The following is a 14850-nucleotide window of genomic DNA, read 5'->3' on the forward strand; positions in this document are numbered from 1 at the left end:
CAAGTGGTCATCTTGAGTATTGAAGGCCGTCTTCCACTCGTCACCCTCACGAATTCTAATCAGATTGTACGCACCCCGCAAAGTGGCCTTTCTCACCACAATACATACAGAGGCCAGCAGTTTTCCTCCTGAGTTTCTCTGCTGGAGACAATTGTGAGAAACCCAGTTACATTGGTTCCTCACTGCAGGATGTACTACTTGGCCTAAGGTTCCCTGAGACAGAATAGACTTTGTTTTGACGTCTATGCCTAATCCGTCTGTAAACCTGTATAGCCAATGAGATAGCATCCTCCAGAATTCTAGGTTCAGGGTGACTCACTAGCATATCATTTACTGTATCAGTTAGACTGAAGAGAAATTGGTCGAGGAGTGCTGCCTCACCCCACTTAACTGATACCGACCATTTTCTAAACTCAGCTGCATACTCCTCAACTGTATGCTTTCCCTGACGTAAATCTCGCAACTTGCGAGTAGCCGTAGCTGAAATATCTGGGTCAGTGTATATTACAGCCATGGCATCAAAAAACTTTTCTACAGTGTAATGATCGCTGCTGCAGCAGCTATTACTGGAAGTATTAGTGCTGCAGCTCAGGCAGTTCTGATCTATTTCCATGCAAGTTGCATAGCTTTGTCTGTCTTTCCCTGCTGTCAGCTTGTGACTGATTATCATTCACCTGTGTGGGAATCTGCATGTCTGCTCCCATTGGATGACCTCAGTATAAAGATCTGCTTCCTGCAGGGTTTCCTTGGGTTTTCATAGCTTCAGTGTAAGCCAGTCTTGCTGTCGCTTTAGCCCCCGATCGTGTTTCTTGTTATAAAGATACTTTGCTGGTCTTTGCATCATATATTGGTTCATTGCCAATATATATGCATACCAGCACGTTTATTATTTTCCTTGTATTTGTGTTACGTTAATACATCAGTGTCGCTGATGTATACGTACACGAACTGTTTATATCCTGTGTGCAGTTAGTCAGCCTTCCAGCACGTTTTGGTAGTTTGCGCGTACCGTGAGCACCCGTGCTGAGCTAGTTATCCTGTTCCTGGTACCGTTTGTGGATTGCGTTCATCTCTGCGAAGAGATAACGAATCCTTCTGAATCCTGTCCTGTTACCGTTTGTGGATTGCGTTCATCTCTGCGAAGAGATAACGAATCCTTCTGAATCCTGTTCTGTTACTGTTTGTGGATTGCGTTCATCTCTGCGAAGAGATAACGAATCCTTCTGAATCCTGTTCTGTTACCGTTTGTGGATTGCGTTCATCTCTGCGAAGAGATAGCGAATCCTTCTGAGTCCTGTTCCCTGTATTACTCCAGTCCTAGTCAGCGTTCCTGCTTATGTCATATATCGGTTCATTGCCGATATATACATATGTTAGTCAGACGTTACAAATAGTTTCATTGATAGCTGTAATTGTAATACGCTAGGAAAATATACTTTGTATATTTATCTGTGTTACGTTCATCTATCTTAATCCTGCTATTTTCTGACTATCCTGTCCTGTCTTTGTGAGGCACGCCATCGCCGCATCGCATTGGCTGCCTCATTCCAGTCTGTCTGGTTTTGGACGCTTGCTGTCGCTAAGTAGCCGCTTGCTAGCAAGCGTTCATTCTGTCTACCTGTCCTGATCTCCTCAGTTCTGGTTTGTGCGCTCAGCGCTACTTTGCGCTGAGACGTTATAACGAAAGCATTGTTTGTGGCTGTCAGATCTGCACCGGCTCTGTGCGCCACAATCTCCTATTGGAGTCAGTCCTCCCCTCCACTATACTAGGGATAGCCTGTTTCCTGGTGCTAGTGTGTGTACCTCCTCCACGCCAGCTCATGCGTTGCATGCTGACTGTGGAGAATACACCACCAAGCGTTACATTATGAAAACCCCATTACCAATCCCCATTGTGGGGGGGATTCCCAGAAAGTATGACACTGTTAATTATGGTTCCTGTTCCTTTAAGAAATTTGAAGAACTTGGCTCTGAAACAGAAAATGAGTTTTTCTCTGAATGTGCCAGGTTCCTGACCAATCCTGATCTCCAAGCAACTCCTGTTTCAACCTGGGCACTCCAACTAAGTTATATTTTGTTTAAAGGGGAATTATTCCAGTGGGCATTTGATGTTCTCAATCATTCCGATTTGAAAGAGAGACCACTGGAATTTCTAGCGTTTGTGATCCATAACTGGTTGCGCATAGATCCATTGCCTTTTCCTCTTAATGAACTCCTGGCAGCAGGCCAATCAGCTGCTCCTTCAATTGCTTGCAAGAATGAGCAGCAAGCAGAAAGTGTTACTGATAATTTTCCTGCAGCTTTGAATAAATCACCAAAAACCGCAAGGTCAAAGGCAAAACGCAAACGTTCTAAGAAACGTGTCCAATCTGCAGAATCGTTATCCTTAGCGACTGAGACCTATAATGAGATTCTGCCATTAACAGATAATGAAATGCAATTGTCTTTCAGGGGAGTTAAATGGACTTATGAAACTACTAATGAACTTTCCTCCCTGGCTAGGGAAAATAAAGATTTTTGTTTAAAAGAATTATCTGAGTATGATTATGATGAGATATTACAGAGTATTGAACAAATCAACTTATTTGTGAACCAAGGGAAGTTTGCATACACTACAGTTCAACATTTGCTACAGGTATTGGAGATTCTTAAGAATAAGGAATCTGCCAATCACCTGCTAATTAACCCTATACATGTGCCTGCCACAATCATATCTGCAAACCATGATCTGCCTGTTAAGTATGCTTGGAATCCTCCATTTGAGAAAGGAGAGATGGAAGCTCTGGTCAATGAATGGAAGAATGATTCAAGTTCATTTTGTCAATTTTACAGTGCAAAAAGTGAATTGGTATTGAATGCATGCATTAAGTCTGCCTATAACCTAATAAAAACTGGTGTGTGTGAGTATGACTTTGTGGCTCCATTGATTGATGTGTGGGAACTGATTTTGGATGATTTTTTTGTGACTCCGAATTCGCAAATTTGGCGTTCTGACCCGCCTGCTTCAGCACCTTTGGCTGATTCAGCAGGTGATTCGGAGCTCTTTTTGTGTGAAATTGAAGTTCCTGCAATTCCACCCTGTACCATGGATAACTCAGTGTTACTTCCCAGTAAAACAGAAGCCACTGATACATTCTTAACCTTGCCCTGCGCAAATTTCTCAGCAGAGAATCCAGAGGTCCTGCTGACTTCCGAGTCCAGCCTAGCCAGTACTCATGACTCTTTGTTTAGTGAAACAGACACCAGAAAAATCTTGCCTGTCTCTGCAAACACTTCTGCAGAAATTACCTGTGTTAATAAAGTTCAACTCCTGTCTGATCCAGCAGATGCGCAAACATTGTGTCTTGATCTTCCTGTTTCTACACCTCGCTCTAGTTTCGTGAATAGCTCAGAGCATCTGCTATGTGAACCTGAAATCGCAGAATTATTACCTTGTTCAGAAAATTTTCCAATAAATTTGCCCTGTACCATGAATTGTGCAGTAGATCTCTCCAATGAAACTCAGGTCACAGAATCATTATGCTGTCCAGCAGGTGCTTCCATGGTTTTGCCCTGCAATATGGACTGTTCCGTGATCCTGTCCAGTGAAGCTGTGGTCGCAGAGTCTTATGCTTCACCCAGTACTTTGGATATTTCAAACCCTCTAGCAGAAGGGTCTGAGGCACTGCTTACCTCAGTTGGTGTTGCAGTAATATTCACTTGTCTAGCAGCTGTTTTGGAATTACAGTCTGCTCTAATAAAACTTGATGAATTTCTGCCCAGCAAAGCAGAAGCCATTGAAATATTGTCCTCGTCAGCAAGTGTGTTAGATACCTTGCCCTGTACACAGTCTGATTTAACCAATGTTGAGTCCCTCTCCAGTGGTGTAACAGCCGAGGAACTCCAGCCCTGTCCTCTGAAGGTTTCAGAAGTCTTGCCCTGTAACATGGATAATTCTGATTCTCTGGTCAAAATAATAGAAATCTCAGAATTTCAGTCCGGTCTGATGAGTGTTTCTGAAACCCAGCCCTGTATCCTGAAAGATTCTAGTTCTCTGGCCGCTGTGGCAGAGGTTCCAGAGTCCCCTTCCTGTCCAGGGAATTCCTCAGTTTTGCCTAGTCCAGTGGGGGCTGCTGCAATACTGACTTGTTCTGCAGCGCCTCATGAGCTCCAATCCAGTGTATTAAATGAGTCTCTGTCCAGTCCAGAGGTAGTTGTGGAGTCCCTATCTGGTTCAGTGCATACATCAGAAGATTTGTCCTGTTTTGTTGGTGCCCCTGAATCTGATTTGTTACTGACTTTGCTGGAATCAGCGACATCTAAGTCTGATCCAGCATTCTCGTGTAAAAGTCCAGTGGTTGCGAAGTTTAGTCATGATGATTTTTTTTTGGCCAGTCCTGGTTTTGGTCCTGTCTTGGCTGACCCGGAGGCTCACAGTTCCTTGACATGCCCAGAGGTTTCTCTTGTGCCGGTGTGCCCAGATGTTCTTGATGTTGCCAGTCTGCCTGCATGCCCAGAGATGGTTCTGGTCCCTGAAAGCCCTGATATTGATGTTTGTCCTTGTGGCCCTGACTCGGGAATTGCCCTAGGTTCCATAGGGGTTCTTGATAGTTCTCCATGTGAGCCTAAGGGGCGTTCTGACCTATGGGGATCTCTTTGGAGCTTCAAGGTGTTCTGGGAGGTCTCTGAGAAAACCTGTCCTGGTACCTTGGACTGGTTCAACAGTGGGTTTTGTGTTGGTAAAGACAGTACCGGTGGGCATTGCAAAGGCTTTGGCGTTTCTGAACGGTTCCTGGAAGGCGGTGGGTATCGCTCAGGGAATTTCGGAGGGCTTTCTTCTGGAAATCATGGTTCTGATGGGTGTCACACTGGGGCTTGTGGTACTGATGGGCGTGGTTCTGTAGGTTCTGGTTCTGATGGGTCCAGTCTTGTGGGGACTGATTCTGGAATTCGGTCTTGCCGGGCTGTCCCGGTCATCATGAATTATCAGTCAGACTGTTTTGTTGGGAATTTCGGTTTTGAAAAGCATCTGGAATCCGCTTTTAAAGGCGGGGGTACTGTAATGATCGCTGCTGCAGCAGCTATTACTGGAAGTATTAGTGCTGCAGCTCAGGCAGTTCTGATCTATTTCCATGCAAGTTGCATAGCTTTGTCTGTCTTTCCCTGCTGTCAGCTTGTGACTGATTATCATTCACCTGTGTGGGAATCTGCATGTCTGCTCCCATTGGATGACCTCAGTATAAAGATCTGCTTCCTGCAGGGTTTCCTTGGGTTTTCATAGCTTCAGTGTAAGCCAGTCTTGCTGTCGCTTTAGCCCCCGATCGTGTTTCTTGTTATAAAGATACTTTGCTGGTCTTTGCATCATATATTGGTTCATTGCCAATATATATGCATACCAGCACGTTTATTATTTTCCTTGTATTTGTGTTACGTTAATACATCAGTGTCGCTGATGTATACGTACACGAACTGTTTATATCCTGTGTGCAGTTAGTCAGCCTTCCAGCACGTTTTGGTAGTTTGCGCGTACCGTGAGCACCCGTGCTGAGCTAGTTATCCTGTTCCTGGTACCGTTTGTGGATTGCGTTCATCTCTGCGAAGAGATAACGAATCCTTCTGAATCCTGTCCTGTTACCGTTTGTGGATTGCGTTCATCTCTGCGAAGAGATAACGAATCCTTCTGAATCCTGTTCTGTTACTGTTTGTGGATTGCGTTCATCTCTGCGAAGAGATAACAAATCCTTCTGAATCCTGTTCTGTTACCGTTTGTGGATTGCGTTCATCTCTGCGAAGAGATAGCGAATCCTTCTGAGTCCTGTTCCCTGTATTACTCCAGTCCTAGTCAGCGTTCCTGCTTATGTCATATATCGGTTCATTGCCGATATATACATATGTTAGTCAGACGTTACAAATAGTTTCATTGATAGCTGTAATTGTAATACGCTAGGAAAACATACTTTGTATATTTATCTGTGTTACGTTCATCTATCTTAATCCTGCTATTTTCTGACTATCCTGTCCTGTCTTTGTGAGGCACGCCATCGCCGCATCGCATTGGCTGCCTCATTCCAGTCTGTCTGGTTTTGGACGCTTGCTGTCGCTAAGTAGCCGCTTGCTAGCAAGCGTTCATTCTGTCTACCTGTCCTGATCTCCTCAGTTCTGGTTTGTGCGCTCAGCGCTACTTTGCGCTGAGACGTTATAACGAAAGCATTGTTTGTGGCTGTCAGATCTGCACCGGCTCTGTGCGCCACAATCTCCTATTGGAGTCAGTCCTCCCCTCCACTATACTAGGGATAGCCTGTTTCCTGGTGCTAGTGTGTGTACCTCCTCCACGCCAGCTCATGCGTTGCATGCTGACTGTGGAGAATACACCACCAAGCGTTACATACAGAAGTAAGAGCTACATCCTTAGGACTTAACCCATATGCCTAAGTTTGTGAGTCTCCCTGTAATAGTGTTTTGACCAATGTAATTTTTTGTGATTCTGTACCAGAAGATCTGGATCTGACCTCAAAATATGACATACAGTACATCGATTACGAAGGTTAGCAAAATCAGAGTGAGCACCTGAGAACTTCTCAGGTAATGGCATTTTTGGCTCAAAAATAGTTGGTATAAGAGCCGGAGGAGGAGATTGCTGAACATTTGTTGGTATATTGATCTGAGCGAGTGCATTTGATAACTGAGTTATCTGCGTTTGCTGGTTAGCCACTTGCTCATTGAGATGAGTAACTGCACCAACAAGAGTTTGGATCTATTCACGCATTTCCTCCATGATATATTTTATGGGCCTTGATAATATCACGCTGGTGCGTGACATGATATCTTACAGATAAATATAAAACATACAATAACAGATATGTGTAGTCTAGACTGGTCAGAACTTGTGCACAAGTATAGGTATCGAGGTACAAAAGTCGTAAGGCAAAGTCGTGGTCAAGTACAAGTAGGGTCAGTAACGGGAATCAGATGTCAGTCGTATTGCAAGGATCAGGCAGTAACAGAGTCAGGGACAGGCCGAGTCGTTAACGTAAATCAGATGGCTGTGGTACAGAAGGATTAGACTAGAGCAAGGTCAGGAAACAAGCAAGAGGTCAGTACACAGATAAATATACAATGAGAGGTTACGTCAATAATTTTAGGAGGATATTGTAAAAAAAAATTCCACGAAGCTGGCACCACCGAATGTAGTAAAAAGCTCTTTATTCAAACGTCATTAAAATGACATTCAGTCAATAATAAAAAATGTAGCAATGGCGACAGCCCGCTGTTTCGAACTTGACGTCCTTTGTCAAGCCATACTGCTATCACTAAACATAAAACACACCTCCTTTAAATAGTGGTCAGTTACACAATCAACCAATGAGTTTGAAATCGCAACAACCAATGAGAATGCCTGACAGGGGGTGAGGACCTGATGGGGAACTGCTCTCAATCATGTGATCCATGGTAGACCAATAGAAACGCTGGTCGCGTGACCGGAATACGCATGCGGCCAAAAATACGCATACAAATACGCATAAAAACTTCCGGAACGCAAAAATGACGTCAACGCGTGCCGTACGCGTAAAAATTTACGCATGCGTCACCGGATGCGTAAATTTACCAATATAGTACCATAGGCCTCTCCTCAGTGTGGCCGGCTAAAAAGTATCCTAAAGCCTCTCAAAGAAAGCATGAGACTGATCATAATGAAAAGCCCAGAGAAGGCCAAATCTAAAAGGAAACAGCTGGCACACACTGTGGAGAGCACCAAAGCAAGAGGATGGGGGGGGGGGGAAAGGGGAGGGAGGACAAGGGAACAGGGGGAAGGGGAAAGGGAGGGGCAGGGAGGGAGGGGAAGGGAAGAAGGAACCGGCCTCACCATGGATCATAAAAAAGCCAAAATGAATAAAAACATCAGGTAAAAATAACAACCCCTGACGGCATCGCCAATGGTTTACAAAGGCAGAAACATGGGCCAACAAGATCGAAGCCAACACCACTGAAGCATCAAAAGTTAGCACAAAACTAAACACAAAAACTCAAATCATAATCTCGATTCAATCCCCCTCTACCCATAACCCCCAGGCGTCTAATCCACCAAGCTTCTCTACGTGCTAATTCTTGTTTACGGTTCAATTTACCTCGCCAATCAAGGGGAACACTATCAATCACTTGGACTCTCATTTGTGAAATGTTATGCCGTGCCTCTGTAAAATGACTGGATACTGTCTGGGTAGAATCCTTATTACGGATGGCAGTCTTGTGACCCGACATCCTAACTTTAAGAGGTTTAGTCGTCATCCCAACATACCCAAGACCACATGGGCATACAATCAAGTAAACTACATAACTCGAGTCACAAGAGTACCGTCCCCTAACAACAAATCTTGTACCTTTAGAAGGATGAGTGAAAGTACCACCTTTAGTGATATGACTGCATAAATGACAACTAAGGCAGGGGTAGGTACCTTTCCTGGCATTATCAGGAGGCCTGTCCCCTGACACCCGGTGGTGAAAAACCTTATCCCTGACAGTGGGGGCTCTCTTAAAAGACAAGAGAGGGGGGTAACGAAACTCGGGGATACGTGGAAATGCCCCTTGTAAAAGGTGCCAGTGTTTGCGAATGGCCTTACCTATAGCTTCACTACAAGTATTAAAGGTAGACACAAATGGCATACGGTGTTGTTTTGGTTGTCTCTTACCCCGTCTATGTTGATTAGAAAGGGTATCAGAGGGGTATCCTCTTGCTTTAAACTTAGATCTAAGGGCCTCTTGTTGTTCCTCTCGTTTGATAGGGTCGGAAACGATTCTCGAAACACGGGTCATCTGGCCAGAAGGAATAGCATTCTTAATACCAATCGGATGAAAGCTATTAAAATGTAAAAGAGAGTTTCTATCAGTAGGTTTTACATAAAGTGTTGACTCTACTTTACCCAATGTACAGGTTATCCTGGGTGTCAAGGAACACAGCCTCCTCCTTACTGCTATGCTCAGTAAATCTAATAGTTGGACATTTAGAATGAAGAGAGCCAATAAATTCAATTAGGGTCGAATGTGGCCCCTCCCACAAGCAAAAAATATCATCTATATACCGCCACCAGCACTTGGCATGCTGGTGGAAAAGTGGGTGGGTATAAACAAAGCTTACTTCGTATAAACCCATAAATAAACCAGCATAGGCAGGGGCCACATTCGACCCCATGGCTGTCCCCCGTTGTTGTATATAGAAAGAACCCTGAAAGGAAAAATAGTTAAATCTCAAAATAACATTCAATAGTTCGATAATGAAATGACGTTGTGCACTGGATAAATCAGACTGTTGCATCAGGTACCACTCAACCGCCTCTACACCTCCATCATGTGGGATGGAGGTGTAGAGGCTCTCTACATCAAGGGTGACAAGCAATGCTCCCTCACCAAGCTCACCAATAGAGTGAAGCCTGTCGAGGAACATGCCGGTGTCCCTGATATATGAATCCACAGAAACCACAATAGGCTGCAGGATACGGTCAACATATTGTGCTAACGGCACGAACACAGAACCCACACCGGCCACAATGGGTCGCCCCGGTGGCCGGCGTGGGTTCTTATGTATCTTAGGAAGGGTGTAAAACGAGGGAGTCTTTGGCCTGTCCTGTTGGAGAAAAGCATATAAAGCATCATCAATAAGACCATTAGTTTTAGCTTTTTCTAATATGCATTTAATACGAGACTGTATCTGACTCAATGGATCCTCATCAATTCGCATATAAACATCCTGCTGGGATAACTGTGAAAGTATCTCTTGTTCGTAATACTCAGTGTCCAATACAACAACTGCCCCGCCTTTATCAGCGGGGCGGATAGTTATTTCTGTGCGTTGCCCTAGTTGAAGCAACGCCTGATGCTCAACTTTAGTTAAATTGAAATTAACCGTTCTAGAGTCATATTGTGATTCAATGAGATTCACTTCTTCCTTAACCCTGTCAATAAAAGTGTCAATGACAGGATGACTCGGGGGTAAGAAACTACTCTTATTTCGTAAGCCAGTCCCTGAAAGAGAAAGTGTGTTAGTATCTTCGGTAGTCCCTGAGTTTACACCTACAAAAGGATTAGAATCGAAAAAATGCTTAAGCTTGATGTTCCTAAAAAAACGAAACAGTTCCTGATCAATCAGAAAAAAATCGGGTGAATTGGTTGGGCTGAAAGATAGTCCATAATTAAGGACCCGTTCTTCCACCGCCGTCAAAGAATGACTTGAGATGTTAACGACTAATGTCGGACTTTCGGATCTCTCCTCTGCCGTAAAGTCATTTGCCCTCTGGCGTTTCCTACGTTGGTACCTCTCCGCCCTCCCGGGCCATCGGGGACGCATCCCGAGATGACAGTAAAAAATCACTGGAGGAGGAGTTGACCTCAGAGGTGACTGGACGAGAACCCTTAGGTCTGGGTTTTAAAGGTTTACCAGGTCGTCTGTTCCTAACTGGAACCACCGGTCTCTGCCAGGCATACACATATCCTGTGGCATAATCAGCCAGATCCCTATGAAATTTGGATCTCTTAAGATCTTCACCGGTCTTCCTGTAGGTCTCCATCCTCTTATTCAGGTCACCAACGTAAGCCTGAAATTCATCAGGGGGTAGGATATTTTTCAATTGCTCACCAATGATGTTAATCTTGTCGTCAATAGAAGGTAGTTCTTTCTGTATCCGAGCTACTGTACACGTCATGGCATCAAATGATGCTTTATTCCATATGCGCTCCCACGCATATCTTATACTGTTGAACAAGCCAGCAGGATCTTTGCCAACTCTGATGGTGGAGCAACTTTCTTACAAGAACCTGATGTGAAGTCAGTCAAACGTGAATTGGAAGCCTTACGTAAACGGCGAGTGGACCTGGATCGACATGCCAAAACTCTGGTTGAGTATTGTCGCAATAAGAAGATTCCTCGAGCTGTACGCTCTCCGATCTATCCGATGTTGTTTCCTAATGATGCGGACTTTTGTTCCACGTGGGAGCGCATATGGAATAAAGCATCATTTGATGCCATGACGTGTACAGTAGCTCGGATACAGAAAGAACTACCTTTCTAATCAACATAGACGGGGTAAGAGACAACCAAAACAACACCGTATGCCATTTGTGTCTACCTTTAATACTTGTAGTGAAGCTATAGGTAAGGCCATTCGCAAACACTGGCACCTTTTACAAGGGGCATTTCCACGTATCCCCGAGTTTCGTTACCCCCCTCTCTTGTCTTTTAAGAGAGCCCCCACTGTCAGGGATAAGGTTTTTCACCACCGGGTGTCAGGGGACAGGCCTCCTGATAATGCCAGGAAAGGTACCTACCCCTGCCTTAGTTGTCATTTATGCAGTCATATCACTAAAGGTGGTACTTTCACTCATCCTTCTAAAGGTACAAGATTTGTTGTTAGGGGACGGTACTCTTGTGACTCGAGTTATGTAGTTTACTTGATTGTATGCCCATGTGGTCTTGGGTATGTTGGGATGACGACTAAACCTCTTAAAGTTAGGATGTCGGGTCACAAGACTGCCATCCATAATAAGGATTCTACCCAGACAGTATCCAGTCATTTTACAGAGGCACGGCATAACATTTCACAAATGAGAGTCCAAGTGATTGATAGTGTTCCCCTTGATTGGCGAGGTAAATTGAACCGTAAACAAGAATTAGCACGTAGAGAAGCTTGGTGGATTAGACGCCTGGGGGTTATGGGTAGAGGAGGATTGAATCGAGATTATGATTTGAGTTTTTGTGTTTAATTTTGTGCTAACTTTTGATGCTTCAGTGGTGTTGGCTTCAATCTTGTTGGCCCATGTTTCTGCCTTTGTAAACCATTGGCGATGCCGTCAGGGGTTGTTATTTTTACCTGATGTTTTTATTCATTTTGGCTTTTTTATGATCCATGGTGAGGCCGGTTCCTTCTTCCCTTCCCCTCCCTCCCTGCCCCTCCCTTTCCCCTTCCCCCTGTTCCCTTGTCCTCCCTCCCCTCCCCCCCCCCCCCCCCCCATCCTCTTGCTTTGGTGCTCTCCACAGTGTGTGCCAGCTGTTTCCTTTTAGATTTGGCCTTCTCTGGGCTTTTCATTATGATCAGTCTCATGCTTTCTTTGAGAGGCTTTAGGATACTTTTTAGCCGGCCACACTGAGGAGAGGCCTATGGTACTATATTGGTAAATTTACGCATCCGGTGACGCATGCGTAAATTTTTACGCGTACGGCACGCGTTGACGTCATTTTTGCGTTCCGGAAGTTTTTATGCGTATTTTTATGCGTATTTTTGGCCGCATGCGTATTCCGGTCACGCGACCAGCGTTTCTATTGGTCTACCATGGATCACATGATTGAGAGCAGTTCCCCATCAGGTCCTCACCCCCTGTCAGGCATTCTCATTGGTTGTTGCGATTTCAAACTCATTGGTTGATTGTGTAACTGACCACTATTTAAAGGAGGTGTGTTTTATGTTTAGTGATAGCAGTATGGCTTGACAAAGGACGTCAAGTTCGAAACAGCGGGCTGTCGCCATTGCTACATTTTTTATTATTGACTGAATGTCATTTTAATGACGTTTGAATAAAGAGCTTTTTACTACATTCGGTGGTGCCAGCTTCGTGGAATTTTTGTTACTGGGTCACTAGGTACTGTGACCATGAGCTAAGGCACACAAAGGTCTTCTTGCTTGGGTGCTTCTCCATTTTTGTGAATTAGGAGGATATTGTGAATAAATTACAATAATTATAATCAATACGAAAATAACAAACGACTGACTAACTGGAGTACATATATATTGTGCGTCTACACAATATATTAATGTAGCTCAAAGTAGCTAGCTAGGCCAAGAACCAGCAAACTGATTAGTATCAAGGCCAGTAAGCAACTGAAGCTCCTGGCCTTATATACAACTCCTAATTCCCCCAGAACCACTCCTCTAGTCATGTCACCCAGTGACATCACTGCTGATGTCAGCTAGATCCTCCTTACCCTATAAGGCTTGTCAGCCGTCACGCGCGAGCATTTGGTCGCACGCACGCCGGAACTCACCGCCGGAGGGAAGCTGGGGATACCGCCAGAGGACGTCTGCAGCAAAGTCCCGCCGCTCACCCGGACCACGCCGGAGACGCCGCGGGACCTGCCGCTGGAAGGTAAGAATGTTACAGTAGGGTTGTTTTGCCACAAATTGCTACACCCCCTCCTCTGCGGTCTCGTCTTCGCTCACTTAGGACTGAGTAATTGTTTGGTATGGTTGCTTCCAGTGTGGGGCCCGCAATGGCATCAATCCAATTTGGGCTCACATACGCAAATTTTGCGCAGATGTCAGTGCTATATAATTAATTTGGTAGGACATTAGTTTATGGTAGGGAATAGATTGTGGGCTCAGTCTGTAACAGGGAGACGGCTACATGCGGACCACGCACCGCACCACAGCAAAACACTGGGAGTGGCCATGCACTGGAACATGGGCGTGGCCATGATGGGTAATAGGCAGCCCCAAAAATACACAAAGTAAGTAGCGATATTAATCACAAAGAGTGGGTCTGACAAAATAAACTTTAGATAAAATAATCAAGTAGCAACATGCCTCATGATAATGCATCAATGTGATGGTTAATGCCACTACTAAGATGACCAAAAATACAGACGCTATACTTGATTATGTGTGATCCGCAGAATCACCAATAATACCAGTATAGCAAGAACGAGAGCAGAGCGTAAGTGTGTGTCTGGTGCCACCGTAACTCTAATGGTTTTACAGGACCTTACCACAGGAGTTGGTAAGGAACACTCAGGACACCAACAGAACAGACTAGACACAAGGCCCCCTAGTGGGGCTGGAAGGTACAGACAGAGAAATACGGTACTAACAGTCACCTGTGGAGCAGGTAATTCAGACTTGACTGCAGTCTAAGAGATACAAATAACACGGCTCTAATGGTCACCTGTGGAGCAGGTGATTCAGACCTTACTGCAGTCTAAGAGATACAAATAACACGGCTCTAATGGTCACCTGTGGAGCAGGTGATTCAGACCTTACTGCAGTCTAAGAGATACAAATAACACGGCTCTAATGGTCACCTGTGGAGCAGGTGATTCAGACCTTACTGCAGTCTAAGAGATACAAATACACGGCTCTAATGGTCACCTGAGAGAGTGTAAGTGTAAGGTGCAAACAGTAACACTTTGAGGACCGCACCCGGAAGACAGGTGCAAGAGCAGACAGGAATACTGTTCAGCAACAAGTTCCTTCCGTAGTCTGGACTCTCCACGGGGAGGAGTCAGACAGGGAGAGGAAAGGACAGAACGTGAGTGACACCACTGAGGAAGTGTCACTGACAGATCTGCGAACTATCTCCTAACAGGAGAGATAGCTCTCGAGGTCGGACAAGCCAGGTCGTAAACACACGGACAGATAAAGTACAGAGACAGGAGGCAGATGCAGAATCCAGAGACTAGCAGAGTTTTGGCAACAGAGTATCAGAATGACAAAGGTACAAAATCAGAGTTCAGAGGAATAGTCAGGTAGGCAGAAGGTCATAACAAATAATACAGTTCAATTCCTAATGCTAAGGTGTGAGCTCCGTGATCATCAACACCTTTGGAAACTATGCTAGAACACAGATACAATTCAATTAGTACTTTAAACTATCAACAGAATCTGGCTAAGTGTGGATCCCCGGCTCCGGCCGGTTCTAGCACACTTTGGGATCTGACTATGGTCTGAGTGCTGACACACAAGCGTTCACGACGACAGACAAAGACAGAGTAACAACTCCAGGTTTAAATACTGACAGCAGATTCAAGCAGCCCCGCCCGAGGGGCTGAACCAACCTGCAAAGAAGATTGACAGGTGGAAGTCAGCTGACCACAAAGTCAGCTGATCTGTCTCC

This window comes from Hyperolius riggenbachi, chromosome 7 (genome assembly GCF_040937935.1).
Source record: "Hyperolius riggenbachi isolate aHypRig1 chromosome 7, aHypRig1.pri, whole genome shotgun sequence".
NCBI lineage: Eukaryota > Metazoa > Chordata > Amphibia > Anura > Hyperoliidae > Hyperolius > Hyperolius riggenbachi.